This window comes from Hemiscyllium ocellatum, chromosome 7 (assembly GCF_020745735.1).
Source record: "Hemiscyllium ocellatum isolate sHemOce1 chromosome 7, sHemOce1.pat.X.cur, whole genome shotgun sequence".
NCBI lineage: Eukaryota > Metazoa > Chordata > Chondrichthyes > Orectolobiformes > Hemiscylliidae > Hemiscyllium > Hemiscyllium ocellatum.
The window spans coordinates 52,669,287-52,692,668 of NC_083407.1; the positions used below are offsets into that span (position 1 = coordinate 52,669,287).

The following is a 23,382-nucleotide window of genomic DNA, read 5'->3' on the forward strand; positions in this document are numbered from 1 at the left end:
GATCACACAAAAGGGGACCCACTGACCTTGTGGAGTTTTCTGGGCAAACTTACAGACCAGCAACCTGTATAGTCAGAGCAGCACAGTTGAAGTCAGGCTCCACACTAGTAGCAGCAGAGTGGACACTGAAATCAGGTTCTGGGTGAAGTGGACATTTCCTGACACCTGCCTGGCTAGTTTTTGCAATGTCATCCAGCCAGTTCCTCTGCTTCTGGCACACCAGCAAGCGTTCCCCTTCATCAGCCACCGAAAACCATACTGGTGGAGGTGCAGATTCTTGAGCAGCAGCTGCAGAATGATAGCCCTGACTGCTGACAGGGGTGAGCATGTCCCAAACCTTGACCAGGTCCTACTGAAACTACAGGCAACTCCTGTTAAGAGTTACAAAGATCAGAGTGATCCATGAACAGGAGCTACAGAACTGTGGCTTCCCACTCCTACCAGTTTGCCACCCAGGATTCCTCAGCAGTGCTAAGATAGATTCCTAATTAGAGGAATCCTTAGAAGAGTATAAAAGAAGTAGGAGTAAAGAGGAAAATCAGGACGGCAAAAAGGGGACATGAGATAGCTTTGGCAAGTTGAATTCAGGAGAATCCAAAGGGTTTTTACAAATATATTAAGGACAAAAGGGTAACTAGGGAGAGAATAGGGCCCCTCAAAGATCAGCAAGGCGGCCTTTGTGTGGAGCCACAGAAAATGGGAGAGATACTAATTGAATATTTTGCATCAGTATTTACTGGGAAAAAGGATATGGAAGATATAGACTGTAGGGAAATAGCTGGCGACATCTTGCAAAATGTCCAGATTACAGAGGAGGAAATGCTGGATGTCTTGAAATGGTGAAAGGTGGATAAATCTCCAGGACCTGATCAGGTGTACCCGAGAACTCTGTGGGAAGCTAGAGAAGTGATTGCTGGGCCTCTTGCTGAGATGTTTGTATCATCAATAGCCATAGGTGAGGTGCCGCAAGACTGGGGCTGTTTTCCCTGGAGCGTCGCTGTGGACATTTTTGGCGTAATGGCCTGTTTCCACATGATTCTATGATAAATGCTGTCCTCTCCACACTTCACATTAGCACTAATGAAGAGCCATTTAGATGTGAAACGTAAACATGTTCTCTCCACAGATGCTGTCTGACCCACTGTGATTTCCAACAATCTTAGTTTTCAGTCAGCCAATTTTCTCTCCTAAACATATTGACTTTTTGCCCAGGTATAATCGAGCAGATGTCAGTGCCTTGCTCAGCTATCTGTTAGCGGTACGTGAGTTTTGTCAGTGAGCTGTGCTAGATCATTAAATGAGAGAGCTCTTTCAGTGAGGTCAGTACCTGCTCTTGCCCACCACCCTGAGCACTCCCATCAGAAGCTGTTCATCTGATACATGAGTCATAGAGTCATAGAGATGTACAGCATGGAAACAGACCCTTTGGTCCAACCCGTCCATGCTGACTAGATATCCCAACCCAATCTAGTCCCACCTGACAGCACCTGCCCAATATCCATCCAAACCCGCCCTATTCATATACACACCCAAATGCCTCTTAAATGTTGCAATTGTACCAGCCTCCACTACTTCCTCTGGCAGGTCATTCCACACATACCACCCTCTGCGTGAAAATGTTGCCTCTTGGGTCTCTTTTATATCGTTCCCCTCTCACCCTAAACCTATGCCCTCTAGTTCTGGACTCCCCATTCCCAGGGAAAAGACTTGTCTATTTACCCTATCCATGCGGTTCATAATTTTGTAAACCTCTACAAGGTGACCCCTCAGACCCCGACGCTGCAGGGAAAACAGCCCCAGCCTGTTCAGCCTCTCCCTATAGCTCAAATCCTCCAACCCTGGCAACATCCTTGTAAATCTTTTCTGAACTCTTTCAAGTTTCACAACATCTTTCAGATAGGAAGGAGACCAGACGTGCACGCAATATTCCAACAGTGGCCTCACCAATATCCTGTACAGCCGGAACATGACCTTCCAACTCCTGTACTCAATACTCTGACCAATAAAAGAAAGCATACCAAACGCCTTCTTCACTATCCTATCTACCTGCGACTCCACTTTCAAGGAGCTATGAACCTGCACTCCAAGGTCTCTTTGTTCAGCAACACTTCCTAGGACCTTATCACTAAGTTCACAAGTCCTGTTAAGATTTGCTTTCCCAAAATGCAGCACCTCACATTTATCTGAATTAAACTCCATCTGCCACCTCTCAGTCCATTGGTCCATCTGGTCCAGATCCTGTTGTAATCTTTGATAACCCTCTTCATTGTCCACTACACCTTCAATTTTGGTGCGATCTGCAAACTTACTAACTGTACCTCTTATGCTCGCATCCAAATTATTTATGTAAATGACAGCACTGATCCTTGTGGCACTCCACTGGTCACAGACCTCCAGTCTGAAAACAATCCTCCACTACCACCCACTGTCTTCTACCTTTGAGCCATGCCAGCTTTTGTTTCCTTTCCCTAAATCCACTAGCTATTATGTATTTTTTTCCTTCCGAGTTTCTTTTTAAGTGCTGAATTACTTTTTGTTAAAATCAGTATCCATTCAATGCTTCAAAATGTGCAGAGGCTCTAAAATTGTCATGACATGCTTGAACATCCTTTATGATCGCAAGAGGCAGCAATTTGTGCTGGTTTCTCTGTGGATGCTATTTCAGGTGAAGAGCCTGAGATCCTCCAGCAGGGAGCCCATCCATCAGAATGGGAACTTTTTTCTCAAGTTGATCCCTGCAGAAGACACAATGGAGTACAGCTTTTGGTACATTGCATCCTCCACAGAGCAGCTGGTTCTGTGAAGAGCAGCAGGTTATCAGCATGAGCCAAAAGAACTACATCCATGTCTGGCCTACCCAAAACCAAACTCCATAACCTCCTCCGCAAAAGGCATATGAATGGCTCCACTCAAATAGAATTTAATTGGCCAGACCAAGGACAGACCAGATCTACCTATCTCCTGTAGCAAAGGAGTGCTGTTAAAGACCCATTTAGTTCAATCACACAGTGTTACCATCCCTGCCGCTAGATCTGGAGGCCTGGGTTCAAGTTCCATAGGTGTGCCATAACATTTCTCAAGTAACTTGACTAGAAAATATCTGAAGTGCACATATAAAGAGAATTATATACTGCAGCGCTTTAAAAGAAGTCATAGCTGGGCACGAAAATGAATCTAAAACATAAACACTAGCAATGTCAGAAATAAATAATTGTGATCCACCATGCCTTTTTTGGATCAAGTCCTCTGGGAAAGATGGTTCAGATTTTCAACTGGATGAATGCTGTCATAAATGGTGGACCTGGGACAGTATAAGATTGAGTGGGTGAACAATATTATCCAGCACAGTGCTAAGGCAGGAAGATATTTCCTCAGCAAAAGTTTTATAGTCCAGACTGAAGAGGGAGACCATGTACCAGCTTGTAGGAAGGCAGAGACTGCCCCTCTTTCACAGTAGGACTATGGCAGCTTTGTGCCATAGAGGGCATCTCCCCAGTTGTAAACATTTCCTCCAGGACTTGCACATCATCATTCCCCAGGATATTGCAGAACACATTATGAAATTCAATAGTCAGCACATCCAAATCCCTGGGAATTTGCCCCTGGAGAGAGTCATTGAGTGATAGGAGTATACAGCACACAAGAGGCCCTTTGTCTATTAGGTAAGGATGTGGCATTGTAGCTCAATTAGTACTGCTGCCTCACGGTACCAAGGATCCAGGTTCAATTCCATCCTCAGGCGACTGTGTAGAGTTTGCACACTCTCCCCAGGTCGGTGTGGATTTCCTCAGGGTGCTTTGGTTTCCTCCCCTGGTTCAAATATGTGCAGGTTAAATCGATTGGCCATGCTAAATAGATTGCCCATAGTCTCCATGGATATGTAGGCTAGGTGGACAAGCCATGGGAAATGCAGTGTTACAAGGATACGGTGGGGAGGGGGTGGGTCTGGGTGGAATGCTCTTCAGTGTAGACTTAATGGGCAAAATGGCCTGTTTCCATACTGTAGGGATTCTATGAGTCTATCCATGGTGCCAATGAACTCTTCCAGACTAATAGAAGATTTGACCCCCTCAGTTGACCTGTGATAGGCCTTCCTGTGAAACCCTGTGAGCATCCTGGCTGAAAGAATCTAGAAATCAGAGCAGTGCAACTGACTTGGGTTTGAGGCCTGATGTTCTCCAAATCCAAGGCAGGCACCTGCCCGTGGCCAGCATTGTAAGGAACTGCTGACACAGGACATTATTCTTTCCAGTGAGTAGAAGATGGTGTAGCCATGTCCCAGGTCCAGCAGGGGAAATGACACACAAATGCACCTCACAACTCATTCAGATACAGGGACTCTCACATACCCGACTTCCCTTCATACACCTCTCACAAAGTTGGATCCTCAGTGATAACTCCAGAATAATCACCTTCTTCTTCAATTTCTGAATCCTGCAACTCCATGATGATTCTATCCCAGAATCATTCACAGGGTGGTCTTCCCTGGGCTCCATTAGTGAATCTGAAAGACTGGGTGAAGAGTATCAGGCCCAACCACAACACCGAGTCATCTAGCATGTCTGGAAATATGTGCATACTATGGACCAAGGTCTGGGAGGGAGTAAGGAGGCCTTCCCATTCTTGCCACCACCTAGTGACCCAACATTTGGGTATTATTGCCAAGTATGCAAACAGAACCTCAGAGGTATCAGATTGTTCTGATGGCCACACTAATTCTATCTGCTGAAATGCTCAAACCAGTTGTTTTTGTTACAGGGGATATGGGTCTGCCATCCCAGGAAGACAAGGTGAAGGACTTATTGAGGGTACTACTTCACAAGAGTGGTGCAGTTTTCATAAAACATGTGGAGAGAGGGAGATCATTTTGCACCTCCCTTTTTTTACTGCCAAAAGATGTTGGTGTGATTGGTTGCATTCATCAACAATTTAGCAAAATCCTTGCCCAATTTGTCGTCAGAGTGTGAACCATTAATTGAACTCACTGCCAATGATATTGGGGCCTAAAACAAAAAGCAACGTTCACTAACAATAAGCAACACATAACAGCAATGCAAATGCTAAAATACTATGAGATAAATAATGAAGTTACTCTGCAATGTAACCCCAGTAAAATAAAACTTAATGCACTGCTAATGCAGCAAAGGCAACTACAAGTAGTTGCATTTTTATCCTGCGGGTTAGCACAAATGGAATGATGCTATACTCAGATCAATAAAGAGTGCCTGGCATTGTCTTTGCTATGAACATTTTCATTAATACCTTCTTGGAAGAAACAAAGTGACAGTCAAGCTCAACTATTCCTCAAGTCACTACCATCTGCTCAAAAGCATCTGTGAAAAATGCTACTCCGATTAAAGAGATACCATCTGGGCATGACAAGAAAAACAGATGTACATTGATGATATGTTGTTGAGAGCAGCACTTCCCTATCAAGGAAGTCAAGAATTCTATGAAAGAGTGTGAAGTTTTCCAGACCCAATACATAGCAGCAGCTTGATATGCTGTGGTCATGGCTACTGTGGAGACATTGAATCAAATAAATGCCTTGCTCAAGTTACACAAACTACCTAATAAAATGCAACTCTGCAAGTTTTGAAAGTAGTGATGAAAGGAAAACCCAAAAGCATGAAGAACATGCCTATTAATAAGGTCTTCTGAGGATACAGAGAAGAACTGACCACCCAGGCTGGCATATTGTGCAACAGCTGAGGAAGGCAAGAGATGTGCTCTACTGGCCAAGCATGAGCATCAAAATCAAGGGCACTGCAATGCTTTCCATGACTACCAAGCTAAGCAAGCAAGAAAGCGATTAATGACACATGACATCCTGGACATACCATGGATGAAACTGGGAGTAGATCTCTTCATTCTCACATGAACTAATTATCTTATCACTGTCAATTACTATTCTGACTAATGGAAGGTGGACCAGCTGATATCAATGACTACAAGTGAGATCATAGAATGCCTGAGAGTACTCTTCAGCTGTTATGGCTTTTCAGACATTGTGATGATTAACAATGGCCCTCGACACAAGGGTGAAAAATTCAGCCAGTTCATAAATGATTATGAAATCCAACGCCATACAGTATCTCAACTCTATCACCTGTCAAATAGAAAGGCCATGAGGGCAGTGAAAATCACCAAAGGATTCAAGCAAATCAAGTAAATCTAACATAGGTGTCGACAAGGCAAGGCTCAAATAGAGAAGCACACTGCCAAAGGCATGGAAAGTATTCCAAAGAGCAATGAACTGCTGTACCAAGCTACTCTTCCAACAGATAATGAAGCCAAAAGTAATAACAGGTATGAGTGACAAAATCAAGATGAAACAGATGAAAGACAAGTTTAATTCTGACAGGACTACTAACCATTACCAGAGATGAGCATTGAAGAGCCAGTCAGGATGTAAAGTTACACATGGTTCAAAACAGTTCAGAGAAGTTTTGATCAGCATTGGGCAGTTATCATCCTGATTACACCATCACGACCATCTGCAAACATGCAGAAGTGGAGAAGCTGTTCTTCAGCTACGGATCTCATGGATCAAGTATCATTCACACCACACAACTGCCAGGTCATGACCATCTCTAGTAAGAGAAAATCTAATTATTGCCTTTTGATATTCAATGGTGAGATCTTTACTGCATTCCACCACTATCACCATCATGGGAGATAGTATTGGCCAGAATTTCAAATGCTGAAAATGTGTTGCTGGAAAGGCACAGCAGGTCAGGCAGCATTCAAGGAGGAGGAGAATCGATGTTTCAGGCATGAGCCCTTCCTAAAGAAGGGCTCATGCCCGAAACATCGATTCTCCTGCTCCTTGGATGCTGCCTGACCTGCTGCGCCTTTCCAGCAACACATTTTCAGCTCTGATCTCCAGCATCTGCAGTCCTCACTTTCTCCCAGAATTTCAAATGGACTAGCCATATAAGTTGCGTGTACACGAGCAAGTCAGAGGCTGGGAATCCTGCAATAACTAACTCACCTCCTGACTACCAACAGCCTGTCCACCATCAAAAAGGCACTTAGCAGGAGTGTGATGGAACACCTCCCACTTGCCTGGATGGGTGCAGCTCCAACAACACTCAAGGAGCTTGTCACCATCTCGGACAAAGCAGCACACTTGACTGACTCTACAACCAGAAACATCCACTTTCTCCACCACTGACCCTGTGTGGCAGCAGTATGTAGTATTTACAAGGTGCACTGTAGAAATTCATCAAGGCTCCATAGACCTTGCAAATCCATGATGACTACCACTGAGAAGAAGAAGGGCAGCAGATACATACAAATATCACTACCTGCATGTCACCCTCCAAACCACTTGATATTCTCACTTGGAAATTGATGCTTGTTCCTTCAGTCAAAATGCTGGAACTCCCTCCTTAATGATATTATGGGTATACCGAAACAAAATGGACTGGAGTTCAAGAAGGAATCTTACCATTACCTTCTCAAGGATATCTATGGATGGGAAATAAGTGCTGGCCAGCCAGTGGTGCACACATTCCAAAGAGTGATTAAAAATGAGAACCAATGAGAAGAGGTAATCTCACCATCTGCATACATCACAGATCAACCATTTACAGCACCGCAATTATGGAAATATAACAATCACAACAGCAATAAATTATATGGGAATGACACTCCCCAGGGAAGAAACATCAGCCAGATGAATGGCCAATGACAAAAGGCATATGTACCATTAAGAATCCAACCTGATTTAAAGACTGTACGTCTGCAATGTTGATGCAAAGACTAATGAAAATATCAAATAAGACCATTAGACCATAAGACATAGGAACAGAAATTAAGTCATTCTGCCCATCGAGTCTGATCCGCCATTCAATCATGGCTGATAGGATTCTCAACCCCATTATCCCGCTTTCTTCTGTAACCCTTGATCTCCTTGACAATAAAGGGCCTATCTATCTCCATCTTAAATATACTCAATTACCTGGCCTCAGCAGCCTTCCGTGGCAATGAATTCCATAGATTCAGCACTCTCTGGCTAAAGAAGTATCTCCTGATCTCCATTCTAAAGGGTGTGGCTGTGGTTGTGCCTTCAGATCCGAGTCTGTCTTGCCAATTGAAATATCTTCCCAACACCCACTCTGCCCAGGCTGTTAAAAATTCTGTAAGTTTCAATTATATCCCCTCTCATCTTTCTAAACTCCATCAAATATCGTCCCAGAGTCCTGCAACATTCCTCATATGTCAAGCCTTTCAAAGCTGGGATCATTCTTGTGAAGCTCCTCTGGATCCGTTCAAGGACCAGTACATCCTTCCTGAGGAATGTGTTCACAATACTCTAAATGTGGTCAGATCAGAGGTTCTGGCTGAAGGTTTGCTCACTGAGCTGGAAGGTTTGTTTTCAGACATTTTGTCACCATACTAGGTAACATCTTCAGTGAGCCTCAGGATGAAGCACTGGTGGTTTAGCCCGCTTTCTATTTATATGTTTGGATTTCCTTGGGTCAGTGATGTCATTTCCTTTGGTGATGTCATTTCCGGTTATTTTTCTCGGGGGTGGTAAATGGGATCCAAGTCAAAATATTTGTTGACAGAGTACCGGTTGGAATGCCATGCTTCTAGGAATTCTCGTGTGTGTCTCTGTTTGCCTTGTCCTAGGTTGGATGTGTTGTCCCAGTCAAAGTGGTGTACTTCCTCACCCATATGTAAGGATACTAATGAGAGTGGATCATGTCTTTTTGTGGCTAGTTGATGTTCATGTATCCAGGTGGTTAGTTTTCTGCCTGTTTGTCCAATGTAGAGTTTGTTACAGTTCTTGTAAGGTCTTTTGGAAATGACATTAGTTTTGCTTGTTGTCTGTCAAGCTGCTGTCAGCTCATTAGCTGATGTTTTATTGTATTGGTGGGTTTGTGGGCTACCATGATGCCAAGGGGTCTGAGTAGACTGGCAGTCACTTCTGAGAAGTCTTTTATGTAGGGGAGAGTGGCTAGGGCTTCTGGATGTATTTTGTCAATTTGTTTGGGTTTGTTGCTGAGAAATTGGCGGACTGTGTTCATTGGGTACGTATTCTTTTTGAATACATTGTATAGGTGATTTTCCTCTGCTCTGCGTAGTTCCTCCATGCTGCACTGTGTGGTGGCTTACTGAAAAATTTATTAAAGAGGAGGAAAACAACAACAAACTGCCATTCCTAGTTGTCACAGTAGAGTGAACAGCCAATGGGGAAATTCACGAGGTAAAAACTATGACTGCAGATGCTGGAAACCAGATTCTGGATCAGTGGTGCTGGAAGAGCACAGCAGTTCAGGCAGCATCCAAAGTGCAGCGAAATCGACGTTTCGGGCAAAAGTCCTTCATCAGGAATAAAGGCAGTGAGCCTGAAGCGTGGAGAGATAAAAGGCTTTTGCCTGAAATGTTGATTTCGCTGCACTTTGGATGCTGCCTGAACTGCTGTGCTCCTCCAACACCACTGATCCAGAATGGGGAAATTCAAACCAGCATCTACAGGAAAACAACACATATGGACCAAATATTGAACTACAGAAGCAATCACCTCAACATCCACAAACAAAGCCAAATCAGAACATTATTTCATAGTATGGTGATGAAATGTCTGAAAACGAACCTTCCAGCTCAGCGAGCAAACCCACATCCAGAACCTTAACCTGAGCTACAAATCTTCTCAAAACTCACTATCAGATCAGATGTTTATAAAGCCTCAGAAGTACATCTCAATTTTTATATTCTAGACCTCTTGAAATAAATCCCAACATTGTACTTGCCTTCCTAACTATCAACTCAACCTACAAACTTACCTTAAGAGAATCCTGGATGAGTATCTTTGCACTTCAAATTTCTGAATTTTCTCCCCATTCAGAAAATAGTCCAAGACTATTCCTCTTACCAAAATGCATGACCTCACAGTTTCCCACATTGTAATCCATCTGCGACTACTTTGCCCATTCTCCTAACCTGTCTAAATCTTTCTGCAGCCTCCCCACCTCCTCAATACCACTTGTTCCTCCACCTATCTTTGTATCATCTGAAAATGTAACCAGAATGCCCTCAGTTCCTTCATCTAGATCATTAATATATAAAGTGAAAAGTTGTGGTCCAAAAACAGACCCTTGTGGAACACCACTTGTCACCAGCCTCTATCCCTACTCTCTGCTTTCTGCCAGGCAGCCAAACTTCTAACCATGCTAGTATCTTGTTTTTAACACCAAGGGCCCTTACTTTACTCAGCAGCCTCCTGTGCGGCACTTTGTCAAAGGTCTTCTAGACGTCCAGGCGTGTTACATCCATTGGCTCTCCTTGGTCTAATATGCTTGTTACCTCCTCAAAGAATTGAAACAGATTTGCCAGGTGTGACCTCCCCCTGATGAAACCATTCTGACTTTGTCCTATTTTACCAGGCACTTCCAAGTATTCAGAAATCTCATCCTTCACAATGGACTCCAAAACCTTACCAATGACTGAGGTCAGACTAATGGGCCTGGAATTTTCAGTCATTTGCCTTACTCTCTTCTTAAACAGGGGGATTACATTAGCGATTTTCCAGTCCTCTGGGACCCTCTCTGACTCAAGTTATTCCTGAAAGATCACCATTAATGCCTCCACTATCTTGTCAGCTATCTCCTTCAGAACTCTGGAATATAGTCCATCTGGTTCAGGTGATTTATCCACCTTCAGATGTTTCAGTTTTTCTAGCACCTTCTCCTCGGGGATGGCTACCGTACTCATCTCTACTCCCCAAACCTCTTGAATTTCTGGTATGTTGCTCGTGTCTTCCACTGTGAAGACTGACACGATGTACTTATTCAGTTCCTCAGCCATTTCTTTGTTCCCCAGTGTTACTTTTCCAGTGGCCCAATGTTACTTTTGCCTTTTTGCCTTTTATATATTGAAAGAGACTATTGCAACATTACCGGCTAGCTTATCCTCATATCTAATCTTCTCCCTCCTTATTTCTTTTCTTGCTGTCCTCTGTTTGACTTTGTAGGCTTCCCAATCCTCTGGTTCCCCACTGCCCTTCGCCACAGTATATGCTTTCTCTTTTGTCTTGTCAGCCATGATTGCTTCATCTTCCCTTTAATATGTTTCTTTTTCCTTGGTATGAATTTCTGCTGTGTCTCTTGAATTATTCCCAGAAATTCCTGCCATCGCGTTCCACTGTCATTCCTGCTAGGCTTCTCTCCCAGTCAATTCTGGTCAGCTCCTCCCCTATGCCTCTGTACTTGCCTTTATTTAACTGTAATACTGTTACATCTGATTCCACCTTCTCCCTCTCAAATTGTAGAGTAAATTCAATCATATTATGGTCACTGCCTCCTAAGGGTTCCTTCACCTTAAGCTCCCTTATTAAGTCTGCCTCATTGCACAACACTAAATCCAGTACTGCCTGTTCCCTTGTGGGTTCCACCACAAGCTGCTCCAAAAAACCATCTCATAAACATACCACAAATTATTTTTCTTGCAATCCACTATCAAACTGATTTTCCCAGTCCACCTGCATATTGAATTCCCCATGATCACTGTAACCTTGCCTTTCTTACACGCCTTTTCTATCTCCTCATATATCATGTGCCTCAAATCCTGACTACTGTTTGGAGGTTCCTTAACTCTACTCACACACAGATTCTATATCATTGGACCCTACTTCTTTTCTTGCTATTGATTTAATTTCATTTCCTATTAAGAACGCAACCCCTCCCTGCTGCCCACTTCCTTGTCTTTTCTTTAGGATGCATACTCTTGGATATTTAGCTTCCAGTCCCGATTCCCTTGCAGCCACATCTCCATGATGCCCATCACATCATATCTGTCAATTTCAATCTGCGCCATAAGCACATTTACCTTATTTTGTATACTGCATGCTTTCAGATACAACAACTCCAGTCCTGTACTGACCATCCCTCTTCTCATTGTCATTCATTTATCCAGTGTGCTTGAAGTTTGATTCCTAACCTTTTCCAAACACTGTCATATTTTGTGTGCGGGAGACTTTAATAACCTCTCCTGTGTTCTCCTTGCTTTTCATGCTTTTCATACTTTTCTATGCAGATTGAATTCACAGATGTTAACCTGCTGCTTTGTTTCCCACTTACCATTATATTTCTTGGAGCTCTACCATTCCTTCCCAAACTACCAATGCATGAGAATAGTTGAGTGTGTTGCAGGTAATTTAGGGAATTAAAAATATAAATGGTAATGCATCTTTTTTGTTTGAAAATGAAATGTTTGAAATAAAAAGTAATATTGTGTCAGCATGTGACCTGGCTTGCCTCAGTCACATGACCTCTACCATAAAACACAGACCTACAACCAGTTTCAAGATTAAGTCAGATTTGAGAGCGATCATTACTGAATGATTACCAACAGCTGCCGTATAAAAATTGGTGGGAAAGATTATGATGTAAAATTATTGGTATCAATATTAAGTGCAGTAGACTGTAAAATACTTAATTCAATGATGAGTTGCTCCTCTGGAACGCATGATGATTTCCTTTCAAATAGTCCAGAAGGCTAAGGCCAGAAAAGTCTGATTGGGAGTAGAATATAGAATTAAAATGACCGGTAACTGAAAACTCCATATCACAGTTGCAGAGTGAATTGATGTATTTCATGAGAGGACAACCAATTTGGGCATTAAATTTCTCTAGTCGAGAGGAAAATACCACACGAGTAACTAGTACATTGCAATAAATTGAGAAAATTGCAAATAAATTATCATTTCACCAGGAAGCAAGATTTGGGGCTTAGAAGAATGAGAAGAGCAAATGAGGGCAAAGGACAGGTGTTGCAACTCCTGCAGAAGCAGATTAGAGGCTAGGAATCTTGCAGTCAGTAATTCATCTCTTGCTCTTCATAGTCTGTTCACCATCTACAAGGCACAAGTCAGGAATGTGATGGAATACATTTCCCCAAAGCCTGTAATCATCTTCAAGAAAAATGAAGCTCCAGCATATTTTTCCACCCACAAACTCCTCTGTGTTTGCTTCCTATTTCTGAATTCTGTTGTAGGTAGCAGTGGAAATAATCCAGAGATCACTGTGTTTGAAGGCCTGCTTGCTAATTTTCTTCCACGTTCCCTAAATTCTGACTGCAGGACCTCAGTCCCATTGTCACTGGCAGCAACATGGACCACAACCTGATATCCTTGCCTCAGGCACCAGGGAGACATCAAAACATCACTTTTTCTGCCACAGAAGCATCTGTCTATTCCCCGAACGAATGAACTCCCTATCACTACTGCTTTTACCATTCAACGTTCTGCCTTTACAGCTGTGTCATAGGGGTAAACATAGGCTTCCCACTTGCTTTAAGGAAATTATTGCTTTCATCACCATTTATAAGACAGAATTTATTTGCCAGTGGGACTGCAGAGGAATCATTACCTGCCTGGCTCTCTTCGACTGCCACATGCCATCCATTACCTACCTGACTACACGTCCCTAACCTGAGGAACGACCTCATCTCTGAACATGCTATCTACACAGTTGTCCGCGTTTAAATGGACACAAGAGACTCCAGTCAATTGGCTGAGTTTCAAAACTCACAGATCAAACTTGTGCAGCCAGTAACATTTCCTGCTGAGGTTATGTGACATGTCCACAACATGCCTTGAGCTGCAGGATGGCCTTTGCGCTTGGAATGATCTGCCTTGCCAGACTCTGATCATGATTTTGTGCTATTTACTTCAAACTCAATATTCTTGTGCTAAATTGTTTCAAACATTTATGATTTTCAAGATTTCCAGACTTCAAGATAATGTCGCAGTAGAAGATTCTCCTAAGAGTAAAAACAAACCTACTCGAGAAACTTTGTGGATCTGGCAGCATCTGCCTATTATGATTCTTCTATGAGTTGACCAGGGCCAGGAAAGAGGAAATTTAAAGTGGTAGAGGGGATCAAAATAGTCTTTTAAAGCATCAGCTGCCCATTTGTGAAGATAATTCCAAAATAGTCTTTGTATGTCAAAGTGTTTCTAATTTCATTGCTCAATAATCTGCTTCTAATTTCTAAACTTCATCTTCCAAATGTAACTCTCCACTGATGGAAATAGCTTCTATTTACACAGAAAATATTGGAATAGATAACAGTAAGTGTATCTTTGAACAGGATGATTAGAAAATAGCTATTAAAATGTACTTGGGCTCCTGTGTTATAGTGGTAGTGCCCCTAACTCTTGGCCAAGAGACTGAAACTCAAGACTCATCTGCTCCAGAGATATGTAACAGCATTCTCTGAACAGATGGATTTGAAAGTATGTAGTAAATATATAAAGCCTGGGTTCAATTTCCACCCACCCTGGAAGTGTATCTCAACATGCCCAGCCACATTTGATTGAAATAACTATTAAAGTGCATAATGTAAATGCTGCATTGGTAGTGACCCTCCCTCTGAACTAGACAGTCTGCATTCAAGTTTCATTGCTCCAGAGATGTGTGATAACATCTCTGAACAGATTGTTTAGAAAACATCTATTAAAATCTATCACCAATGGGGCCTTCAGTGATCCGTCATGTTTCTTCTTAGTTACAGCGACCTAATGAGCTGTTTCTATTTTAATTCAGTTCAATTTGTTTTTATAATTTTGCAAAAACAATACTAAAATGTATATAAAGAAGAGTTGGCCGGGTAGGAGAGAGTTTTACAGTGTGTATTTGGTTGAAATAAAATTCTAACTAGGAAGTTTATGCCTTGTCTCTACCTAATAAAAGCATATACTTTCTCATGGACCACATTGGTCGCAGATTTTTTTTATGCACTTGTGGGATGTGTTAGCTATGCCAGCATTATTGCTCATCACCAGTTGCCCTTGAGAAAGTGGTGGTGAGCTGCCTTCTTGAATCAAAATTAATCCAAATGTAAAGTGTTCAGATATGACTACCCACCCTCAGCATGAGCTTTATGATCAGTAGAAGAATTAAGGAATTATGTGAAACTGCATTACTTCTCCACTAAAAAAGAAACAAGGTGTAACCTTGGCTTTTGCACTATCATACAGAAGCAGGGGAAGAAGCAAATTTTGTCAGAATTGGAGACTGATGGTTAGACATAGGTGAATGTTTAAACAAATTATTCATCTTTGTACTTAAAACTTATTAAAAATATTATCAAACATCTATGATGTATGGCAAATGTTGACAAATTCAGAAAGAGTGAAGACAGTTCTATAGAAGAATTATGGAACTCAGTAGACTGTACGCTAAACTGATTAAATAAATTTGGCTGTTCCCCAATCTGTGCTGCTAATTAAGTTAGTGAATTGTGCACATCAAGTATGGATAAATTTTTAGACTTGTTGAGTTAAATTTGCAGATAAAAATATATTGCTCGAACAAAAATCAAAAGCACTAAAAACATTCTGTTGGAAGGTATTCCTTTCCAGTTGCAATCACAGTGCACACGGGAAGTTAGCTTTCTGACAGAAAAAGGAACACAAAACATTAACAAACTGGTGAAACCACCTGATACAGGTCACAAGCAACAGCATACAAGGGAAACCATAAACAACAGGAATGAGGACAAAAAAGTTGTTGCCACTTTTCAGAAGAGATCTAAGGTGTAACATAAGTTAATTAACCCCCAGAAATACCAAGGATGTAGTTGATTGATATTTCAGATATGATTTGCTTTTATAATTCATTCATTGGACATAGGCATTGCTGGCTGTGCCAGCATTTATCCCAGGAAAGTGGTGAGTACTCCATCATATTCCTTACTTGTGCTTAGTAGATAGTGGGCAGATATTGAGGAGGAAGGTGATCAGTTAATCACTGCAGGATATCTAGTCTCTGATCTTTTCTTTTAACCATTGTATATATATCGCTAATGCAGTTCAGTTTCTGGTCAATGGTAACTTCCAAGGGGTTTTTAATGGATGATTCAGTGATGGTAAATCACTAAATGTCAAGGGACGATTGTTAGATTTTCTCTTGTTGGAGCTGGTCATTGTCCAGAATTTATGTGACACGAATGTTACGTGGCACTTTTCCACCAAATCCTGGGCTTGTGCTCCTTGTTACTACACTCAGTCAAATGCAGCCTCAATGTCAAAAGCAGTGATTCTCAACTCACCTCAAAGCTCCACTGTGCCATAAGCTCTCACAAATGGTATAATAGCGTATTTGAAAATAACCTTGAAACAGATTATTTGCAGGAATAGGATAGAAATATGGAGTAAATGGAGGATATAATATTTATCAGAAAATGTTCAGCACTGTGATGGATGTGTGGTGGCAGAATCTTTTGATTGTGCAATATTAGTAAATCTGCAGTTTGTGGAACAGAATACATTAAATACGAACTGGATTCTTAGTAATCTTCCTGTTAAAATGATAAAAAAATCAGATGGTACAGTTATAAGGATATTTGGAAAAGAAGCAAATGTAATTTCAGTAGTTAGTGTCAGAAATACAATGCCTGGAATGTATAGTAGAAACAGGTTCAACTGAGGTATTCAAGAGGGAATTTGATGATTATCTAAACAGAAACAATATCTGGGGTTATGTGGAATAGGAAGGAGAATGACACAACATCATAACATCATTCAGAGAGGTAGTAGATTTTTTTTAGATTCCCTACTGCGTGAAATGGGCCCTTCAGTCCAATAAATCCACACCGATCTGCTGAACAGTAACCCACTCAGACCAATGCACCTAACACTACGGGCAATTTAGCACAGCCAATTCACCTGACCTGCACATTCTTGGACTGTGGGAGGAAACTGGAGCACCTGGAGGAAACCCACACAGACACGGAGAATGTGCAAACTCCACACAGACAGTTGCCCGAGGCTGGAATCAAACCTGGGACTCTGATGTTGTGAGGCAGCAGTGCTAAACACTGAGCCGCTGTGCCACCTAACACTGTGCCCCATACAGACACAATGGACTGAATGGCATCATTCTATGTCACAACAATTTTGGAATGACATGGTTTGTGCTCAGTATGATTAAACACCAAATAATCCATTTAATTTCTAATTTATTTTCTCATTCTGGTCAATTTATTTTTTTCCCTCAGAAAAATATTATTAAATAGGATTTATAACCTCAAAACTATTCTTACACACATAGCAACATGGAATAATCAAAACAATACCATGTCCTTACAGCTACTTGTCAATTGCTCACATCATTTTGTTACTTTGGACTTTTCCAAATAATGTACAAAACACAAACAGTCACACAGCAGCCTGGACCGAGAAGTGTTGGAATTTTGATCTTTTGTTGATAGAGGTAACATACATGTTGTATTTATAAAACGCACATAGTGAAAGTAGGCTGAAGAACACTTAAATAGCATGGGCTGCTGAAAAAATGGTTCCCGTATTTACAAAAGGATATGCTGGTAGTGGAATCTGTTCAAAAGAATTCGTATACTTATTTAAAACAAAGAACTGCAGATTTGAAAAAGAAACAGAAAATGTTGGAGAAACTCAACAGGACTGGCAGCATCTGTAGACAGAAAGCACAGTTAATGTGTGAAGTCTAGTGACCCTTCATCAACTTCTGAAGAAGGGTCACTGGCTCAAAAAAAATGTTAATCTGCTTACTCTCCACAGATGTTGCCAGACCTGCTGAGTTTTAGTTTTTGTTTCACATGCTGATTATTGCGATGAAGGTGTTGATATATCAACAATGGCTAAACAGGTTAAAGCTTTATTTATTAGAGTTTAGAAGAATGAGGAGTATAATATTTAAACATACAAGATTCTGAGGGTCTTGTCAGGGTAGATGTTGAGAAGATGCTTCCACTAGTGGGGGAATCTTGAACAAGGGGACATAGATGCAGAATAAGGGGACACTTATTTATAATTGGGGTACAAAGTAATTTCTTCTCTCATGGAGAACATGAATATCTAGAATTCTCTCCACCAAGAGTTATGGAGGCTAGAACACTAGAAGTATTTAAAGAGGCGATAAATAGATTTTTGGAATATTAGGGAGTTGACAGCAATGTCGATCCAGCATAAAAGAGGAGTTGATGCCTAGGGTGGATCATCCATGATCTTGTTGAATGACAGGGCAAGTTTGAGGGACCACATGGCCCACTTTTCTTCCAATTTCTTATCTTCTTCTGTCTTTATATCATGTCATGCAGATGATCTGAGTAGAAAAATCAAACATGTCACAAGTCCTGATTTTCGATGGCTTCCATATTCTATCATTCTTAATTCTTTTTCAATGGCACCACTTTACTTGCAGCAGAAACATGAAATTTAAACCAAACTTATCAGACTCTCGGCAAGGAAAATTGCAGACAAAGTGCAAGTTTTAGCCAAAGAATTGAGGATTACATGCCCCAGAAATATGACTAAGGTTGTATTGACGAAGTGAGTTGATTTTATTGTCATTCCAAATTCGTGCTAAGAAAAGAAACATAAATCAGACCTTTGGACTCAACTTATCTCGGTCTTTCCACTGAATGACATATTTAAAATGACATTTTTCAAGACAACATCTGGTTGTCACAGAATTGCCAATACATTTAAATTCAAAGAGATATAATCTAGTTATATAATAAGCAATTCCCACCTCAGTACTGAAGGTATAGTCGATTTATAACAATGATTACAATGAATATAATCAGCACCTAAGGCTTGCTATTGTGCTTTCACTAACACTACATATTGGCAGTGGCAAGTTGTGTAATATGTTTTATTTCTCAATTCTTTTTTAAGTACATGTATCCTGTATATTGTAATACCTCACAAGCCACTTGTTAGGCATAATACAAGTCAAACAGCAACATAAATAACATTTTTATTTGTTAGAAACATCTATCCTGTTTCTCACACATAGTATTTAAAACTGCAGCTACCACACTAGCTGTAGTTGTCTATTATTATAACCTCAACAATAGAGTTGTCTATTATTATAACCAAGATGAGAGAAATGCACTTTCTCTTTTGTTCCATGCTCTAAGGATTACAACATAAATTAAGTAATTTACTTGATCCCCAAGGTGGCTTTACCCATATTAGACTTAAATTAAACTGATGCATCCAACAATTTTTCTTTCATAAACATAATTACTAATTTATTATTAATCAATATTTTTCTACAGAACAGATTTTTTAATATGAAGATATAAATGCTTAGCCTTCTTTTAAAAACCCACTAACTTGCACATATTTACACTTGGAAAATAGGAAAAAAATTAGATTTCTTTCTCTGTAGAGATTTATTTTGGGGAAAGAAATCAACTTGAAGTCAAAGGAAAATTTATTCATTTTAAAGAATACAGTGAGGAACATACAGACCATAGTCTGTCATTTTGTCAAGGGTAAATAAGTGTCACCATCATAGGTATTTGTCTGAGGTCTTGACAGATGCAGCTGGTCAGGAGGAATATCAGGTTTCACAATGAATTCACCATAAAGGTGCTTCAGAAAAAGGATTCAAGCTGAACATCTCCTTTCTTTTATGAATTTCCCCAACTGACAATCCAAACGCAAACTCCAAGCAATTAAAAACGTTCAAACAGAACACTCGTAAAGCCCAGTGCAAAAACAGTTCGGTGTTTTGTCTGCAGTATTTTCAAGCAATCAGGACCAGTAATTATTTGGAGGCATGTGTTTTCTAATAAATGCACTGCTGAAGAAACTGTTCCACTGTCCATTTCTATCTTTTTAAAAAATCGCGTAACTTGAAATAAATCCATTAAGCCACAATACTTCAAAATTCAAGCTCTGTCAAGGTGTACCCGAGAACTCTGTAGAAAGATGGAGAAGTGATTGCTAGGCCTTTAGCTGAGATATTTGTATCATCGATAGTCACAAGCGAGGTGCCGGAAGACTGGAGGTTGGCAAACATGGTGCCACTGTTTAAGAAAGACAAGCCAGGGAACTACAGACTGGTGAGCCTGACCTCAGTGGTGGGCAAGTTGTTGGAGGGAATCCTGAGGGGAAAGGATGTACATATACAGGCAAGGACTGATTAGGGATAGTCAACATGGCTTTGTGCGTGAGAAATCATGTCTCACAAACTTGATTGTGTTTTTTGCAGTAGTAACAAAGAAGATTGATGAGGGCAGAGCAGTAGATGTGATCTATATGGACTTCAGTAAGGCGTTCAACATGACAGACTGATTAGCAAGGTTAGATCTCATGGAATAAAGGGAGAACTAGCCATGTGGATACAGAACTTGCTCAAAGGTAGAAGACAGAGGGTGGTGGTGGAGGTTGTTTTTCAGACTGGAGGCCTGTGACCAGTGGAGTGCCACAAGGATCGGTGCTGGGCCCTCTACATTTTGTCACTTACATAAATGATTTGGATGCGAGCATAAGAGATACAGTTAGTAAGTTTGAAGATGACACCAAAATTGGAAGGATAGTGGACAATGAAGAGGGTTACCTCAGATTACAACAGGATCTGAACCAGATGGGCCAATGGACTGAAAAGTGGCAAATGGAGTTTAATTCCGATAAATGCGAGGTGCTGCATTTTGGGAAAGCAAATCTTAGCAGGACTTGTACACTTAATGGTAAGATCCTAGGGAGTGTTGCTGAACAAAGAGACCTTGGAGTGCAGGTTCATAGCTCCTTGAAAGTGGAGTCACAGGTAGATAGGATAGTGAAGAAGGCGTTTGGTATGCTTTCCTTTATTGGTCAGGGTATTGAGTACAGGAGTTGGGAGGTCATGTTACGGCTGCGCAGGACATCGGCTCGGCCACTGTTGGAATATTGCGTGGAATTCTGGTCTCCTTCCTATGGGAAAGATGTTGTGAAACTTGAAAGAGTTCAGAAAAGATTTACAAGAATGTTGCAAGGGTTGGAGGATTTGAGCTATAGGGAGAGGCTGAACAGGCTGATCTGTTTTCCCTGGAACATCAGAGGCTGAGGGGTGACCTCATAGAGGTTTATATAATTATGAGGGGAATAGATAGGATAAATAGACAAAGTCTTTTCCCTGGGGTCGGGAGTCCAGAACTAGAGGGCATAGGTTTAAGGTGAGAGGGGAAAGATATAAAATAGACCTAAGGGGTAATTTTTTCACGCAGAGGGTGGTATGAGTATGGAATGAGCTGCCAGAGGATGTGATGGAAGCTGGTACAATTGCAACATTTAAGGGGCATTTGCTTGGGTATATAAATAGGAAGAGTTTGGAGGGATATGGGCCAGGTGCTGGCAGGTGGGACTAGATTGGGTAGGGATATCTGGTCGGCATGGACAGGTTGGACTGAACGGTCTGTTTCTATACTGTACATCTCTATGACTCTATGACTCTCAAAATTTATTAACTATGAAGGATTCAATGCACTATCCAAAGCAAAATCACAAAGACTTGAAACATACTGATCTGAAGACTTCAATCAAGTCTATTGGTCAACATATGAAAATTAATATCTTAGTACAGCAAAAGTGAGGATAACACTTAGCCCATCTTTTACTGTCTCCTCGGTCCTAAGTTGGATGGAGAGCTCGAAAGATTTGTGACACTTGAATATCTTTGTAGTCATCAGTGGGAGGATAGGGGCAATATAGGAAAGGTGTTGAAGCAACAAGTCCAAGTTTATCAGCCAGACTGTATTGAATATCAGCACAAGGGGCCAAAATACTTTGGAGAAGCATAGCTCACTTTTCTTGGGGCCAACTCAGATTTAAGACAATGTTCGTGAAGGTTTGTAGCTCAGGTTGAGGTTTAGGGTGTAGGTTTGCTCGGTGAGCTGTAGGTTTGATATCCAGACATTTCATTACTTGGCTAGGTAACATCATAACTGATGATGTTACCTAGCCAGGTAATGAAACGTCTGGATATCAAACCTACAGCTCAGCGAGCAAACCTACACCCTTAAGACAAAGTATTTGAAGGCCACAAAGCACATCACTACTTCACCTCGCTAAATGTAAGTACAGTACTAAGTGAAAAGTAAAGATCAAAATGAAAAGACATTCTCTCTGAGGCAGCCTTACTCCTCAGCACCGCATGTTTTGAACTCCTGCTCAATTTTAAGTCTCATTATCTTTCTCTCTTCATCTCTTTAGTCTTTTTCCCCACCTCTTTCCTCTCATGCTAATTTTACTCTTAAGTCATTTTATCTTATTCTGAGTTCTATCCCAAGTTGTATTTATTTTTCCAATTCTGGCCTCTTGTATTTTATCACTAATGGAAGTCAGTCTTTCTTCCTTGAATCCCTCACACCTTGTGAATTCTTCAAGTATGTGTTACACAACACTATAGAATCTGAAAAGGTTACTACTGAGTGCCTTAATCGCCACATACTATGATAATATCATGTGGATTTATGAGTAAAACAGCTTAGGTTTGCACAAGAATGGAGATCACAAAGTTAGAACAAGGGTATGCAAATGTAACTGATGGGAAACAAAGGAGGATGAGGGCTGCAAATGGGAGAGAAGAGTCTTAATCCATTTAACGAATGAATACTCTGCTTATTAGGAATCATGAAAACTTAGGCAATAATTGCACACAAACAGATTTAGAGCTTATGCTACAGGGGTTCAGGTGTTCCTAAATGAGTAGGTGTTCCTAAAGGAGTTCCTAAAAAATAGTGGATTCTATTGGAATGAACACTGTGTTGATTAGATAATTTAGTATTGAACCATTTATTTCATAAAGATTTGCATGGATGAGCTATCTTATATTTTTTTAAAAAGTGTTGTTTTGCCTACTGTATCAATTAAGTACTGCGGTTCCGAATGAATTAATGGTTTCCTGGCGTATTGTAGCTTTAAGTTTAATAGAGTGGGGACGAATATTAAAGGTATAGCGGGGAGGTAATGGCCTGATGGTATTATCACTGGACTGGTGACTAGATTCAAATCCCACTTCAACAAATATCAGGAATTAGAATTCAATATTGACCATGAACTGATTGTTGGGGGAAAATCCATCTGGTACACTGCCATCCTTACCTAGTCTAGCCTATGTGTGACTCTTGACCGACAGCAATGTACTTGACTTTCAACTGCCCTCTGGGCAATTAGGAGTATGCAATAAATGCTGGCCGAGCTAGCAATGCCCTCATCCCATGAATAAATAAAGAAAAAATAAGATTTGGATGAATTCTTCAAAATTATAACATTGTGAGTCCATATGTCTGCACCAAAACCCCACCCCACCCAACATCATAATACAAATGCAGCAATGAGAGTGAAATAGGAGCCCCCAAGTATCAAAAATCAAGAAAAAATTCAAAACAAGCCCTCGAAAAAGGATTATTATTGATCCCTGAGCTCTGGGTTCAATCCTGGATTGAGCCCACAATTTAGTTATGATCCCCATCAAGAACTGGAAAGAAGAATCATGAAATATACCAAATGATGCCCCCCGGAGAGAAATGAAATGACAGCATCATTTTTTGCAATTTTTACTTTCACAAGAAAATGAATCAATGCAAATCAAATGTGAGTTAACAGGCAAACTA

At 40.9% G+C, this 23,382-nt stretch overlaps 1 protein-coding gene across 1 annotated transcript in view; it reads right to left on the reverse strand.

The window, feature by feature from the left end:
- The window catches only part of LOC132817351 (sodium-driven chloride bicarbonate exchanger-like), a 252,399-nt gene that overhangs the window by 166,721 nt on the left and 62,296 nt on the right, over positions 1-23,382 (reverse strand). The window lies entirely within an intron of this gene.